At 39.6% G+C, this 14,710-nt stretch overlaps 1 pseudogene; it reads left to right on the top strand.

Annotated features, from left to right (window-relative positions):
- The first annotated feature begins 600 nt into the window (after window positions 1–600).
- On the top strand, window positions 601–1,777 carry LOC133227371 (small ribosomal subunit protein eS4, X isoform-like; annotated as a pseudogene).
- Window positions 1,778–14,710: the final 12,933 nt, after the last annotated feature.

The following is a 14,710-nucleotide window of genomic DNA, read 5'->3' as shown; positions in this document are numbered from 1 at the left end:
TATCATACCCTATTCTCAATCTATTTGCCACACTCCTACTGGCACTGTCTTTCAAAAAACAGATCTGATCACCCCAATCCAATGGTTAAAACCCTTAAAAGGCTTTAGGAATACTTTTAGGAGAGAATGCCAAATTAGTGTGGCATACAAAGCTCTTTCCTAGTCTTCCATTTGCCGCACACTATTCTTACTCAATATTCCACTGTATACATGTTACTCGCCTGAATTTTCACTCAGCTGTGCCTCTCTACCATTGAACCAGCTGCTCCCAAACATATAATGTCACTACAGTAACTCCCTGTTCTTTCCATGGCTTGCTCCTACTCAGCTTACAGCTCATAGGCCACTTTCTCCAAAAACCAACACAAATTCTCTCGTCCAGCAAGGGTGACCTCCACAAGAGTTTTAGTAACACTTGCTCATATCTTCAGGATGACCAACAGCTAGCACACAGCACTGCATTTTAATGACATGGAAGTCCCAAGAGACCACAGTTTATCCTGAGTTTAACAAATATCCCAGCAGGTAGATGGTAGTCAATGAAAACTGATCAAATTATGAGCAAAAGGATGAATGAAGGAATACAATTTAGGGGTTTACATTACACTTGTTTTTCTGGTTATACTTGGAGACACTGAAATCTTGAATTTGCTATTTTGAATGGATCTCAATTATCAGAAATTATTTTTTGTTTTTACCGTTTGAGAAAACAAAGTAAATTTAAGAACCAAGTTGACCTCAAAGAAAGTTTAGGTGAGCTGAAAAGGGTTAAAGAATGCTCTTTTCATGGTTAGCACTGCCATGACTCAATGTCTCAGGAAGCATCTGAAGCATGTAGCAACTCCAAAGCCCTGGATGCTGAAAAACTGATCAATGTGCTTGTTCCTTGCCCATCTACCAGTCCCCACATGCCTGAGGGAAAGTCTCCCCCTCATCATTTTCTAAGGAACAGACTTAAGTATGCTCTGACAGGAGATGAAGATCTGCTTGTGCGACAGTTTATTAAGATTAATGGCAGGGACTCCCCTGGTGGTCCAGTGGCTAAGACTCCATGCTCCCAACACATGGGGCCCTGGTTCCATCCCTGGTCAGGGAACTAGATCCCACATGCTACAGCTAAAACCCAGTGCAACCAAATAAATAAATAAATACAAGAGAGAAAGAAAAAAAAAAAAAGATTGATGGCAGAGATCCAAAGTGATGTAACCTAACCTACCCTGCTGGATTAATAGATGTCATCAGCCTTAACAAGACCAGAGAGAATTCCCCTCTCTTCTGTGACACCGAGGGTCACTTTGCTGTTCATTGTAGTCCACCTGAGGAAGCCAAGTACAAGTTGCGCAAAGTGAGAAAGACCTTTGTGGACACAAAAGGAATCCCTCATCTGGCAACTCATGATGCTCATACCACCTACCTCCCTGATTCCTCATCAAAGTGAATAACACCGTTCAGACTGATTTGGAGACAAACAAGATTTACCCATTCCACCAGTATATGGTGACCAGAGGTGCTAACCTGGGAAGAATTGGTGTGATCACCAACAGAAAGAGACCTCCTGGTTCCTTTGATATGGTTCATGTGAAAGATGCCAAAGGCAACAGCTTTGCCATCCGGTTCACTAACATTTTTGTTATTGGCAAAGGCAACAAACCACAGACATCTCTTCCCCAAGGAAAAGGGATCCATCCCACCATTGCTGGATGAGAGAAATAAAAGACTGGCAGTCAACAGTGAAGTGATCTCTAGGTTATGTGATTGGAAAGATCTTTATATTTAATTGAAGGTAATATGGCATGATTTGAAAATATGTGGGTTATTTTCAAATGTCTTTGGATAATTGATTTCTAACATAATTCCACAGTGGAAAGAGAACAGACTCTATATGACTACAATACCTTTAGACCATGAAATTTTTGCAACTTGTTTTATGTCTCTGGATATGTCTCCCAGCTTACAGTCTATGGAAACTTGAATAGAATTTGTATCCTGCTGTTGTGTGAAAGTTGTATAAATCTTAGTTATGTTGAATTGGTTCTTTTCAGGTCTACTATATCCTTCTACTTCTCTGTATATTTATTCTATTAATTTTTGAGTTTGATATTGAAACTAAAACTAAAAATTTATCTACTTAAAAATTAATTGTACTATATAGTGGAACTATATGTAACCTTGTCCTGCATTTTCCAAGTCTCCTGTAAATGTGTTACCACATTTTCACAATTAAAAAAAATTAAAAATAAAATAAAATGGAGAACCAGCAGGGACATGCTGTGTGGCAAGGGGAATTCTGTTCAGTATTATATAACAACCTAAATGGGGAAAGAATTTGAAAGAGAATAGATACATGTATATGTATAACTGAATCACTTTGTTGTACAGCTGAAACTAACACAGCATTGTTAATAAACTCTACTCCAATACAAAATAAAAAGTTGGGACTTCAAAAAAAGATAATGTGGCGTGACTAATTATTAATACAATCATCATTCAAATGATTTTGTGACCCTTTTCAGTGTGTATATTATATTGACCACCCCAAGCATCTAAAATAAAGATGCCAACTTTAGTTTGTAACCAGTAAAGAGCCTTTAATTATTCCATAAACTTTCAGGATAAAATTATTTTAAACTCACTTCAATACAAAACATTTAACATAAGTGATCTTCTTTAGAATTGTTGGTAAAAAGTATTTTATTAACTTGAACTAGCCAGAGGGTTTACAAATCCCCCTCAGATTTGAAACAATCTGTTTGCAGGATTTGTGACTTTTCCATTTGTTTTCCTTCATTCCTGCATGTATATTGATGGTTCAAAAGCCCAGTCTTTAATTCCAGTGGCAATAAATTCAACTTTAGTCTGAATTTGTATTTCCTGACATCTTCCATCCAGTCTCCAAGAGATAAAAACAGTGCTTGAAATTTAGCCTTCTATGTAGAAGAAAGTCTATAGTGTGATATGAAGTGCAACAGAATCTCTAACCCCCAAAATGCTTCCCTTCCCACCCCCTGCCCTTATCAGTAAATATCTGAAACTGCTATATCAAACAGAAACATGTAACAAGAGAGAATAGTCTTAGGATGTCAAAGGGAATTATCCACTGATTTAAATTCACTCTGCCTATTATGTTTCGGAGAAGGCAATGGCACCCCACTCCAGTACTCTTGCCTGGAAAATCCCATGGATGGAGGAGCCTGGTAGGCTGCAGTCCATGGGGTCACAAAGAGATGGACACAACTGAGAGACTTCACTTTCACTTTTCATTTTCATGCATTGGAGAAGGAAATGGCAACCCACTCCAGTGTTCTTGCCTGGAGAATCCCAGGGACAGGGGAGCCTAGTGGGCTGCCGTCTATGGGGTCGCACAGAGTCGGACATGACTGAAGCGACTTAGCAGCAGCATTATGTTTCCCTTTGTGCCTTATTTGCCAGGAAGCTCAGAGTCAAATTTATTATTCAGTTGTAGTATTATCAGTCCTGGGTGTTCATTGGAAGGACTGATGTTGAAGCTGAAACTCCAATACTTTGGCCACCTGATGCGAAGAGCTGACTCATTTGAAAAGACCCCGATGCTGGGAAAGATTGAAGGCAGGAGGAGAAGGGGACAACAGAGGATGAGATGCTTGGATGGCATCATCGACTCAATGGACATGAGTTTGGGTGAACACCGGGAGTTGGTGATGGACAGGGAGACCTGGCGTGCTGTAGTTCATGGGGTTGCAAAGAGTCGGACACAACTGAGCGACTGAACTGAACTGAAGACTTTTCTACTTCCTGCTTCAGTTAGAAGGCCCATCCCTTTTTCAAAATTTTAAGGACAATATGTGGCCCCCCAGTGTCACATGTTGAAGTCCTAATCCCCCAGTGTGTCTGTATTTGGAAATAGGGTGCTCCATGGATATAATTAAGGTTCGGTTCAGTTCAGTTCAGTTCAGCCACTCAGTCATGTCCAACTCTGCAACCCCATGGACTGCAGTATGCCAGGCTTCCCTGTCCATCACCAATTCCCAGAGCTTCCTCAAACTCATGTCCATCGAGTCAGTGATGCCATCCAACCATCTCATTCTCTATCATCTCCCTCCCCTCCTGCCTTCAATTTTCCAAGTATCAGGGTCTTTTCTAATGAATTGGTTCTTCACATCAGGTGGCCAAAGTATTGGAGCTTCAGCTTTAGCATCAGTCCATCCAGTGAATACTCAGGACTGATTTTCTTTAGGATGGATTTGTTTGAACTTTCTGCAGTCCAAGGGATTCTCAAGAGTCTTCTCCAACACCACAGTTCAAAAGCACCTGTTCTTCAGCACTCAGCCTTCTTTATGGTCCAATTCTCACATCCATACATGACTACTGGAAAAACCATTGCTTTGACTAGATAGACCTTTGTCAGCAAAGTAATATCTCTGCTTTTTAATTTGCTATCTAGGTTAGTCATAGCTTTTCTTCCAAGGACCAAGCGTCTTTTAATTTCATGGCTACAGTCACCATCTGCAGTGATTTTTGGATCCCAAGAAAATAAAGTCTGTCACTGTTTCTATTGTTTCCCCATCTATTTGCCATGAAGTGATGGGCCCGGATGCATGTCCCTTGTTGTAATTAACGTCACATGATATTATAAGGGTGGGGCCCTGATCCTATAGGATCAGTGTCCTTACAAGAAGAGACACTAGAGAGATGGCTACTCTCCTTCCCTTTATAACTCTCTCTGCACACACAGCAAGAAAAAGCTATATGAGAACACTGTAAGAAGCCAGCCAGAAAGAGAACTCTCACCAGAAACCAAATGAGCTAGAACCCTGATCATGGACTTCCAGCCTCTAGAACCATAAGAAAATTTCTGTTGATTAAGCCACCTAGTCTACAGTATACTCAAGATGACTATCATGTCTGTGATGCCTGCATGGTGACTGCAGCCATGAAATTAAAAGACGCTTAGTCCTTGGAAGAAAAGTTATGACCAACCTAGATAGCATATTGAAAAGCAGAGACATTACTTTGCCAACAAAGGTCTGTGAAGTCAAGGCTATGGTTTTTCTAGTGGTCATGTATGGATGTGAGAGTTGGACTGTGAAGAAGGCTGAGCACCGAAGAATTGATGCTTTTGAACTGTGATGTTGGAGAAGACTCTTGAGAGTCCCTTGGACTGCAAGGAGATCCAACCAGACCATTCTGAAGGAGATCAGCCCTGGGATTTCTTTGGAAGGGACGATGCTAAAGCTGAAACTCCAGTACTTTGGCCACCTCATGCGAAGAGTTGACTCATTGGAAAAGACTCTGATGCTGGGAGGGATTGGGGGCAGAAGGAGAAGGGGACGACAGAGGATGAGATGGCTGGATGGCATCACTGACTCGATGGACGTGAGTCTGAGTGAACTCCGGGAGTTGGTGATGGACAGAGAGGCCTGGCGTGCTGCGATTCATGGGGTCGCAAAGAGTCGGACACGACTGAGCGACTGAACTGAACTGATTCTCTTTTTATCTGACTCTTCACTGTTCACCTGGAACCCTGTCTCTCATTCCTGGTCACCATAAACTCTGCTGGGCTGCATCTCCCATCATCCATCTACCAGTCATGAAAACTTCGAAAAAAAAAAATATTTCATAAACTGAATGAAATTAAGGATAGTAACTCAGCACAGTAATTTGGGGTCTACCCACAAACCATACTCGCAAACTTAAAGTCAACCTGGTTTATTATTTTTCTAGAGTCCTTCTATAACTTTGCAAAAAGCAATATGACCTTTTTTTTTCTTATAGTGTCCAGTTTTATAAGTAATGTTTGTGTAAAACTAGCAAAATTGACAAGTATGATACTATGGCTTGATCTCATGGGATGGTGTATTACTCCTATCCTATTTTCTTTTCATGTTTTCCTGTGCTTTTTTTTCCCCTAATTTTTAATATGATCCACCACCTAGCCTCACTCCACCATTCTCAAGATTTTCCCTCCTAACAAAGTCAGCAAATGATATCAGCATTGCCTGTATCTTTGATATCATTCAACTTAATCTGTGAAAACTGTTTTCTTCTCCTAAGACATACTCCAGATAGCCTGTAAGCCTTATGAACTGCAATCTCTTCTAAGGGAAGTACACATGTTTAGAGCATAGCAAGGCTAGTAGTATTCAACTAATAGTTTTTGTGCCAAAAAAAAAAAAAAATCATTAAGATAACAAGTTTCCACTACAGCTCACATGCTTAAAACTTTCTTTGAAAATTCTCCTTAGGGCTTCCCTGTTGGCTCAGTGGTAAAGAATCTGCCTCCAACATAGGAAATATGGGTTCAATCCCTGATCTGGGAAGATCCCACATGCCTCAAGGCAATTAAGCCCAAGTGCCACAACTACTGAACCTGTGCTCTAGAGCCGTGGAACTGCAATTGCTGAAGCCTGAGCACACTAGAGCCTGTGCTCTGCAACAAGAGAAGCCACCACAATGAGAAGCCTGTGCACTGGGACTAGAGAATAGCCCCCACTCACAACTAGAGGAAAGTCCAAGCAGCAATCAAGACTGAGCAGAGCCAAAACTAAATAAAGAAAAAAAATTTTTTTTCATTATCTCTATAAGTTAAAATATTTTGTATTTGTACTGAATAAAAATTTGTATTACTGGAATATTTGAGGAAAATCCACTTAGACATTTTTTCTTCCTTAGGTGACGAAGTAAAGAAATAACATTTATGTGTTCAAAATTGTATTTGGTCATTTTTACAAAAGTGGTGGAACTTTGTTGATTTCTGTGTGGATAGACTTCAGTGTGAGATAATTTTAATGAAAAACAGGAAAAATAATAAGCTGAAGTTAAATGTGATTTGGAAATATTTTATGAGCAACTAAGAAAAATTCTTACAGCTCTCTCAGATACACTTGTCAAGATTAACCTCCTGGGCATTTAGACACTGAATAAAGTTAATTGACTCAAGATGTAATACTGACTAACTAGAGAATGACCATTTCCACTTAGCTGCCAAGCATGGATATTAAGTGTTCCTCTATACAGGGTACTGGGCTTCCTAGGTGGTGCCAATGGTAAAGAACCGGCCTGCCAATGCAGGAGACATAAGAGATGCAAGTTTGATCCCTGGGTCAGGTAGATCCCCTGCAGGAGGGCATGGCGACCAATTCCGGCATTCTTGCCTGGAGAATCCCATGGACAGTGGAACCTGGTGGGCTACAGTCAATAGGGTTGCAAACAGACAGGACTGAAGTGATTTAGCATGCAAATGGGGTACTAAAAAGACTATTGTTCAGGAGAGTGAGCACAGATCTCACTTCTTGAAGAATTAAAGTACTTAGTGTTTTCTAGAAATGCCTTGAAAGAACTTACCAGGCCTGACACGCATGGTGTTCCAAGGACTCCCACATACAGATCTTGCTAGTTTACTATCTCATAATCCTATCACAGAACCTACTCTCCAGCAAAACTAAACCTCTCCTTGACCACACTGTCTAATGTCTTCCACTCAATTTATGCCTTATATTATCCTGTTTCCTTCATAATACTTAACACTGTCGGAAATTACCTAATTTATTTATGATCTGTCCCTTGTCTCTCAGAATGAAAGTCACATGAGAAGAAGGATTTTTCCTTGTTTAGCGCTGAGTATCCAGGGACTAGGACAGTGTTTGTCACACAGTATGTACTCTATAAATATTTATGGAATGAATGAATGAAATACTTCTTATAAACATCTGAACTTCATTGCCTCTGTGTCTTAGCATGTAAAACTTCCTCCATCAAGAATGCCTGTACTTTCCTTCCACTATACATTTTCATGGTCCAATTAAAGTTTTATAGCACTCAGGCCTGTGTGGGAGGTGACAGTGTGCAAGCTTCAGCTCTCTTCAAAGAATGGAAGATATTTAAGGAATCACCAATTGATGTGTTCTTTTCACATGCACAGACCCAGCAGCGCACATGCACACACATACACACACACACACACACACACACAACTAGCACAGCATCACTTCAGTTCAGTTCAGTTCAGTCGCTCAGTCATGTCTGACTCTTTGCAACCCCATGAATCGCAGCACACCAGGCCTCCCTGTCCATCACCAACTCCCGGAGTTCACCCAGACTCACGTCCATCGAGTCAGTGATGCCATCCAGCCATCTCATCCTCTGTCGTCCCCTTTTCCTCCTGCCCTCAATCCCTCCCAGCATCAGAGTCTTTTCCAATGAGTCAACTCTTCGCATGAGGTGGCCAAAGTACTGGAGTTTCAGCTTTAGCATCATTCCTTCCAAAGAACACCCAGGACTGATCTCCTTTAGAATGGACTAGTTGGATCTCCAAGTTCAAAAGCATCAATTCTTCAGCGCTCAGCTTAGGAAGCATTCATTACATTAATTAATGAGACAAATGTAACATTCAAATTCTGAATGCGATTTTATCTTAGCTAGAAATAGAACAAGAAAAGTGAACCCATCATTTGGTGAGTGCTGTGGCACGGCAGGAGAAATACATCAATTATATATGCTTGATCCACACAGAAGCAGCACGGCTGGCAAAAGTCTGACTTAAATTTAGGTTGTCAGTTAATAAACCTTGGCTCAGTTGGCCCCTGCCCAGCTCGTGGGATGTATCCAGGATTTCCCATGGCATTGCATGTGAGTTTGGAAAGAAGAAAAACCAGAATCTTCCCAAATATACATAAATCTTCAGGGGTCTACTGTCATGGGTTTATGTCAGGCTGACCTCTGTTTTGCCCTGCTTAGAGAATCCAGCTTGAATGGGTCAGTCGTGATTTACAAAGGCAGAAAGAGAAACACATGTGTTCATCTCTTGGACTGAAGGATCTTACCAGGTCGGCCATGCTAGGCCCACTCATTTTTCCAACCACCAGATTCTCTTTTCTCATTCCTCTTTCTTCACACACAGTCTAACAGCCTATTGAATAATATGTTTTTTCAACTACACTCTAAGAACTATCAGGACTTATAATGACAGTGAGTACTCTGACTATGATAAAGTCAATGTTTAATCTCATCTTTTTCTCTTACCTCTATGCTCATTCTTTGCCTTATAACACAGAAATATGTCCTTTTTATTTATTTGCTGTGTAAGATCTCTGGCTGGGTATAGAGGTAAATGTAATCTGCAGATGATAACATAGTATATTTTGGTTTTTGACGTGTGTGTTACAAATTGCCAATGATTCCCAAGATTCATTTTGTGATATCCCAGTTGTAATATCCCAAAAGGTATCATAAAATCCTCAAAACTAAATTAATTTGGATTTGCCATTAAATTTCTGAAGTAAATATGGAACAATAGCATTTCTTGACACAAAACATAACAAAGTCGTTCTATCTCCAAACAGATTAAGAACTATTTATTGTTCTCAGAGACAGAGTCAGTTCACTTCATGAATATTGGTTACTAAGCACAAAGTTTAGATGTGTTCTGATGATAATTACTGAATTCATGTTTGTTGCATTCAAAGTCTTTTTACATAAAAATATTTACTCATCTTTAAGACTTTGGAATTAGAAACCTGATGTGTGTGGGAAGGCTACATGGACAATGATTAGGAGTTGCACCAAGTTACTCCTGGGCTTTAAGCTGGCTTTCTAACATTAAAAAACAGTACAAGAATTACCTTGTAGTCAAGATAGAGAGATACATATTTATTGAAACCAATCGATTTTACTCATGCTGGTGAGAGTGAGACATGACTATGGCTTACTCAGAAGACTGTCTTTAAACATGGTTGAAAACATCCTATACAAATTGGGACATGAATTAGAAACAAGAGGATGAGATAGGGAAAGGTTATTTGCACAGCCTCAGTCCCTCATGTACATGCATAGAGTTGGGAAGTATTTTGCTTGGTACCAGTACACTCAACACAAATAACACTTGCTGTTGTTGTTATTCAGTTGCTAAGTCATGTCTGACTCTTTGTGACCCCATGAACTTTAGGCACTCCAGGCTCCCGTTCTTCACTATGTCCCAGAGTTTGCTCACATTCACATCTATTGAGTCAGTGATGCTATCTAACCATCTCATCATCAGTCACCCCTTTCTCCTCCTGCCCTCAATCCTTCCCAGCATCAGAGTCTTTTCCAATGAATCAGCTTTTCACATCAGGTGGCCAAAGTAGTAGAGCTTTAGCATCAGTCCTTCCAATGAATATTCAGGGTTGATTTCCTTTAAGATTGACTGGTTAGATCTCCTTGCTGTCCAAGGAAATCTCAAGAGTCTTCTCCAGCACCAAGTTTGAAAGCATCAATTCTTTGGCACTCAAGCCTTCTTTATGGTCCAACTCTCACATCCATTGATACATCACTACTGGAAAAACCATAGCTTTGACTACACAGACCTTTGTCGGCAAAGTGGTATCTCTGCTTTTTAATATGCTGTCTAGGTTTGTCATAGCTTTTCTTCCAAGGAGCAAACATCTTTTAATTTCATGGCTGCAGTTATCATTTGCAGAGATTTTGGAGCCCAAGGGAAAAAAAAAAATCTGTCACTGCTTCCATTTTTACCTTTCTATTTGCCATGAAGTGATGGGACCAGATGCCATGATCTTAGTTTTTTAATGCTGAGTTTTAAGCCAGCTTTTTTACTCTCCTCTTTCACCCTCATCAAGAGGCTCTTTAGTTCCTCTTCACTTTCTGTCATTAGAGTGGTATCATCTGCATATCTGAGATTGTTGAGTGATGATATTCAGAACTTATTACTTAGTATTTATTCAGTACTTAGCATGTGCCAGAAATTGTTAAAGTCATTTAACATGTTAATCCTTTAAGTCTCCCAGCAGATAGTAGGGGCTAGGCTACTTTATTGCTTTCAACATTTTACAAGTAAAGAAACAGACACAAAAAGAATAAGCAACTTGCCCCTATACATGAGAGGTTGCATTTTTGCTAACAGCCTCAAAGCTGCAGGAGACTAATCTAGACCAAACTAACGTTAGCACGAAGAGTACAATACCTGCATCATCACTGAGGGAAGACATTCCACAATTACCAAAATAAGAAGCCATATAAAACCACGCAGAAAAAAACATGCATTTGTTGTGGACAAATCAAATTACTAAGAAGCTTGGTAAATACTATAATGATGAATTTTCATCAGTTATATATAAGGGGGAGTTAGATACACCTTGCTCAGCATGTCAGCTGCAAACATGTATGCTAGAAAGAAAATGAACAAATGTCAAGTATTACCATTAGGCATCACTGAACAAATGTCACAGTGATCATGAAGGCAACAGAGGTCTTTCGAAGTATCTTCATTACTCCTTCAAAGTCATTTATTTCTTAAGAATAAAGTCCTACCACAAGTCCACCACAAAACCTCCGTCAGTCAATGTGAGAGGCTATAAGGAAGAGTAAGGCTCTGTTACTAGTTAATTACATTCTTTGTTTTTGTACTGTGTCAAGTAAAATGAATGAAATGAAATGCTTGCCTGATGAGATACAGATTTGATATTGTGGTCAATGAAAAGATCATATAAAAGGCATCATTTCTAATCTATTCAATTACTTAGCAGATCACTTGGACAATTACATAGCCTTAATTAAAATTCTGGCATCTAAGAACTACAAGTATATCATTAATATTGATTTATTTTTATTAAAAAAAAACACAAAAGTAAAAATTGAAGTAAACCTGCAAATGAGAAAATAAATGATATAAACATATTTATTCATCTAGAAGCAGTATTATGACACCTGGAGATATAGAGAACATTTAGTAATAATTTCAAATAACTTTCTTGCCCATGGCCCATGAGTTGCAAATAAAAATTACGTTTCAAAAATTTTTCATCAAAATATTAATGGATAAAGATGCATGTTTGTTTATTTGCTAAGTCATGTCCAACTCTTTTGCAACCTCATGGACTATAGCCACATACATACATATATATGTGTGTGTACGTGTGTACGTGTGTGCTCAGTTCCCCAGTTATATCCAACTGTTTGTGATCCCATAGACTGTAGACTGCCAAGCTCCTCTGTCCATGGAATTTTCCAGGCAAGAAAACTGGAGTGGGCTGTCTATCCTACATATTATATTGTCGCTTTGTTCAGCCACTCAGTCATGTCTGACTCTTTGTGATCCCATGGACTACAGTACACCAGACTTCCCTGTCCTTCACCATCTCCTGGAATTTGCTCAAACTCATATCCATTGAGACAGTGATGTCATCTAACCATCTTGTCCTCTGTTGTCCCCTTCTACTCCTATCTTCAATCATTTCAGCATCAGGACATTTCCTAATGAGTTGGCGCTTCGCATCACGTGGCCAAAGTATTGGAGCTTCAGCTTCAGCATCAGTCTTTCCAATGAATATTCAGGACTGATATCCTTTAGGATTGACTGGTTTGATCTTCTTGCAAACTAAGGGACTCTCAAGAGTGTTCTCCAACATCACAGTTCAAAAGTGCCAATTTTTCCATGCTCAGCCTTCTTTATGGTCCAACCCTCACATCCATGCATGACTACTGGAAAAACAATATCTTGACTATATGGATGTTTCTCAGCAAAGTAATATCTCTGCTTTGTGATACGCTGCCTAGGACTTTTATAGCTTTTCTTCCAAGGAGCAAGTGTCTTTTAATTTCATGGCTGCAGTCACCATCTGCAGTGATTTTGGAGCCCAAGAAAATAGTCTCTCACTGTTTCCACTGTTTTCCCATCTATTTGCCATGATGGGACCAGATGCCATGATCTTAGTTTTTGATAAGCCAACTTTTTCACTATCCTCTTTCACTTTTATCAAGAGGCTTTTTAGTCCCTCTTCACTTTCTGCCATAAGGGTGGTGTCATATCTGAGGCTATTGATATTTCTCCCAGCAATCTTGATTCCAGCTTGTGCTTCATCCAGCCCGGTGTTTCGCATGATGTACTCTGCATATAAGTAAAATAAGCAGGGTGACAATATACAGACTTGATGTTCTCCTTTCCAATTTTGTACCAGTCCAATGTTCCACGTCCAGTTCTAACTGTTTCTCCTTGACTGGCATACAGATTTCACAGGAGGCAGGTCAGGTGGTCTAGGATTCCCATCTCTTGAAGAATGGTCCACAGTTTGTTGTGATCCACACAGTCAAAGGCATTAGCATAGTCAATGAAGCAGAAATAGATGTTTTTTTGGAACTCTCTTGCTTTTTCAACAATCCTTCAAGTGTTGGCAATTTGAACTCTGGTTCCTCTGCCTTTTCTAAATCCAGCTTGAACACCTGGAAGTTCTCGGTTCACATACTGTTGAAGTCTAGCTTGGATAATTTTGAACATTACTTTGCTAGCGTGTGAAATGACTGCAATTGTTTGGTAGTCTGAGCATTCTTTGGCATTGCCTTTCTTTGGGATTGGAATGAAAACTGACCTTTTCCAGTCCTGTGGCCACTGCTGAGTTTTCCAAATTTGCTAGTGTATTGAGTGCAGTACTTTAAGAGCATCATCTTTTAGATTTGAAATAGATCACTGGAATTCCATCACCTCCACTAGCTTTGTTCATAGGGATGCTTCCTAAGGCCCACCTGCGTTCGCATTCCAGGATATCTGGTTCTAGGTGAGTGATCACACCATAGTGTTAATCTGGATCATTAAGATCTTTTTTGTATAGTTCTTCTGTGTATTCTTGCCACCTCTTTCTAATATCTTCTGCTTTTGTTAGGCTTATTCGTTTCTATCCTTTATTGAGCCCATCTTAGTATGAAATGTTCCCTTGGTATCTCTAATTTTCTTGAAGACATCTCTAGTCTTTCCCATTCTATTGTTTTCCTCTATTTCTTTGCATTGATTACTTAGGATCTTCTCTCTCCTTGCTATTCTTTGGAACTCTGCAATCAAATTGGTATATCTTTCCTTTTCTCCTTTGCCTTTTGCTTCTCTTCTTTTCACAGCTATTTGTAAGGCCTCCCCAGACAGCCATTTTGCTTTTTTGCATTTTTTCCCCTTGGGGATGGTTTTGATCACATCCTCCTATACAATGTTACAAACCTCCACCCATAGTTCATCAGGCACTCTATCGATCAGATCTAGGCCCTTAAATCTATTTCTCACTTCCACTGTATAATAATAAGGGATTTGATTTAGGTCATACCTGAATGGTCTAGTGCTTTTCCCTACTTTCTTCAGTTTAAGTATGAATTTTGCAATAAAGAGTTCATGATCTGAGCCACAGTCAGCTCCTGGTCTTGTTTTTGCTGACTGAATAGAGCTTCTCCATCTTTGGCTGCAAAGAATATTATCAATCTGATTTTGGTATTGACCAGTTGGTTATGCCCATGTGTATAGTTGTCTCTTGTGTTTTTGGAAGAGGATGTTTGCTATGACCACTTCGTTCTCTTGACAAAACTCTGTTAGCCTTTGCCCTGTTTCACTTTGTATTTCAAGGCCAAACTTGCCTGTTACTCCTGGTATCTCTTGGCTTCCTACTTTTGCATTCCACTCCCCTATGATGAAAATGACATCTGCCTTTGCATATATATATGCATATTTACAATGGAATATTATTATCCTAAAAAAGAATGAAATAATACCATTTTCAGGAACATGGATGGACCTAGAGGTTACCATACTAAGCAACATCAGAACGATAAAGACAAATAGATGATATCATTTATATGTGGAATCTAAAATATAACACAAATGAACACATCTATAAAACAGAGACTGACTCACAGATATAGAGAACAGACTTGTGGTTTCCCAGGGGGATGAGAGGTGGAGGAGGGAAGGACTGGAAGTTTGTGATTA

The sequence above is a fragment of the Bos javanicus genome, chromosome 16 (genome assembly GCF_032452875.1).
Source record: "Bos javanicus breed banteng chromosome 16, ARS-OSU_banteng_1.0, whole genome shotgun sequence".
Classification (NCBI taxonomy): domain Eukaryota; kingdom Metazoa; phylum Chordata; class Mammalia; order Artiodactyla; family Bovidae; genus Bos; species Bos javanicus.
This window is presented reverse-complemented; position numbering and strand designations above follow the sequence as displayed.